We start from the raw sequence: 3,107 nt of genomic DNA on the forward strand, positions 1-3,107 counted from the left end.
ATCAATTTTAATTTGTACATTTTATTGGCACATGCTAAACGAACTGGATTTTGGTATTGTATTTGCCCAGCCAGACGTTCATAATTCAAGTGATTTTTTGTTAATTTGTTGAGATTTTTGAAACATTTTGTGTGGTCTGAACTTGTATGTTAATGCCTAACAAGTCGCCGCGTCCAAAAAGAGAGCGAGAAAAATAGAGACAGAGAGAAAGAGAGGGGTAGATAAGTCTAACGGTTAACCATGTAGCGCATAATTCAAACGAAAAGCTTTTTACTTTATCGTATGTTGGGAAAATTAATCAAAAATGCCTGCGGATCGAGCGTTAAAGCCAACCCGACCCAATCAAAAACGCATCAAAATCCAAAAGGCCGCCAAATAAACAACAACAATTTGTCAATGTGGCAACAACAATCAACGCCATTTAATTAGATGCCATTGATTAGGAGGAGCTCAGCCCACAGAAAAACGGACCCATCTGCCCCTCATGTATATTTCTCTGGGTCTTTCGCCCCTTTCAAGAAACCACTTGGAAACTTGTCGAGCTTGACAAATTTGACAGGCTTGATTGAAAATGAAAAGCGCCCAGCGGTGAATAATGTTCGACAATAGAAAGGCCGCAGCGTACCCAAAAAGAAGATGAAGCAGAAAAAGATGAGAAAAAAGAATCTTCAGAGCTCTGAGCTCGATGCGGATCGTATAAAGAGCAAAGCTCTTCAGCTCGTAGGTTTTATAATACCCTTGCGGGGGCTATTATAGATGTGTCATCGAACGTGTTACGCTTAGAGGGCAATATCAAAGCATATATATTCTGGATACACATGTCCTTATCCGCCGCATCGAAACACTTTTTCATATATTTGTTGTATAAGGAATCCCTTTTTATTTCGTTTTCCTCAAAGTATCTTTTCATAAGAGCATAATCTGATCAAAATCGGACTACTATATTATTAAGCTTTATAGAAAAAAATTAGTTTTTGAAAGTCAATTTTTCTTTTCGGCATTCACCATTTGCGAGCTTTACTGTTCTTCTAACAAGTCCTCACAGCCACATTTTATAAGGGCATTTAAATTTCGACGTTCTTTTATTTTCCTTTCTTTTGTTTTTGTTGTTGTGAAATTCCCAAAAGACGACAAAGGCAACTGTCAAGTGCTTTGGCACTTTCCAAAAACTAAAAAAAAGTGAATACCCAAAAATCTCGTTGGCTTTTCTCGGAGAGCGTTCGCTTCGGCTGAGGTGAGAATTTATGTAGATTTTTGACTGCATCGTCGCGTCCCGCCTCGCGCGGCTATTTGTCAAAATTGTTTAGTCTTTAGTCGCTGAGCGATTGACAGGCCGACTAACTAGCCAACTGGCCAACTTGGCTGCCGTTTTTCGGCTTACAACTTCCAGCTTGGCTTTTTGCTGTTTTACACAACTTTAAGAGGGGTTGTGTGTGCGGGGAGTGGCAAGGGGCGCGACGCTGACACCGATACAAGCCGCGGCTGCTGCGGCTGCTGCTGCTGCTCTCTGGAGCGCCTAATGATATTGTGTGAATATTTTTGTGGCTGCCACGTAAACAACCCGCTTAGTTGTTGGCCATTGCAGCATAGTTTTGTATTTGTGCATGTGTTTGTTTTTTTTTCGCCAGGTGTTGGCAGATATTTGAAATATTTTCAACCAATATCGGCTTATGGCCGTAGCAATAGGTGTTGGCTGCTGCAGCAGTTAAATGCTATTCAGCTGCTTGTCTTACACATTTTTTATGCTCTTACAAAAACTACAAGGACTTCTTGAGTGGGACACGCAGTGGGGCAGGCTGAGTCTTGTTATGCATACAATTATAAAGTTGAAGAACTTGTGGATACTAAGCCACACCTTACTTTTTTTCTAGACCCCAGCCTTCGAGCTGTTTTCTAATTTTTAATTAAATACTTATTTGTTCTGTTTTCTTATTTTCAAAAAATTATTAATAATTTTTAAAATTAGTTCTGCCCTTTTCTTAAAATATATCCATACTAGACTATTCAACCTATCAAAATTATGTTAAATAAATCAGGAAAATTAATTAATTACAAACAATTTTAAAATAATAAGAAGCAGGTTTATTTACATTGTAAAATTGTACACGAATATTTTATACATTACCATAAATATATTTACAATATATATATATTACTATTATAATTAATTAATTTGTTATTTTCATTGTTATTATTATTATTATGACTACTAATATTATTATTAATATTAACACTATTATCATTATTATTAATATTAACACTATTATCATTATCATTATCATTATCATTATCATTATCATTATCATTATGATTATCATTATCATTATTATTATCATTATCATTATCATTATCCTTATCATTATCATTATCATTATCATTATCATTATCATTATCATTATCATTATCATTATCATTATCATTATCATTATCATCTACATTATCATTTACATTATCATTGACATTTTCATTATCATTATCATTATCATTATCATTATCATTATCATTATCAATATCATTATCATTATCATTATCATTATCATTATCATTATCATTATCATTATTATTATCATTATCATTATCATTATCATTATCATTATCATTATCATTATCATTATCATTATCATTATCATTATCATTATCATTATGATTATCATTTTCATTATCATTATTAATATCAATATGATTATAATAATGATTATCATTAACATTATTATTATCATAACATGTAGCCCAAATATTATTGCTGCGACCCATTTTGAAAAAGGTGTTAAAATCGTTGCTGCAAAACGGGAAAACTGCATGTTGAGTGCCCATTGCGGGAAAGTGCAAGAATTGAGCCGTTGTTGACGAGGCAACACTCACCGTTGTTGGGATTGTTTGAACAAGGCAGTTAGTGGTTGTAGCAGTTTACAGTAGGTACGCGCCACTCGAGAGGCAAGGTGCAAGAAATCCGCTAAAGGAATAACAGCTACAGCGGAAAGGTTAACCTGCGGTTAATTATTGATGAGTAGTCGGTACGACGAACAGGGTCGAAGACGCTGATGAAGTCCCAGTTTGTAGTTGCTAAATGAGCTCTGCGCAGCGGCAGGCGCAGAGGTAGGAGCTAT

Source organism: Drosophila montana, unplaced genomic scaffold (assembly GCF_035044405.1).
Source record: "Drosophila montana isolate Dmon_TW-CO22-7 unplaced genomic scaffold, ASM3504440v1 contig_2127_1, whole genome shotgun sequence".
In the NCBI taxonomy this organism is placed as follows: Eukaryota; Metazoa; Arthropoda; class Insecta; order Diptera; family Drosophilidae; genus Drosophila; species Drosophila montana.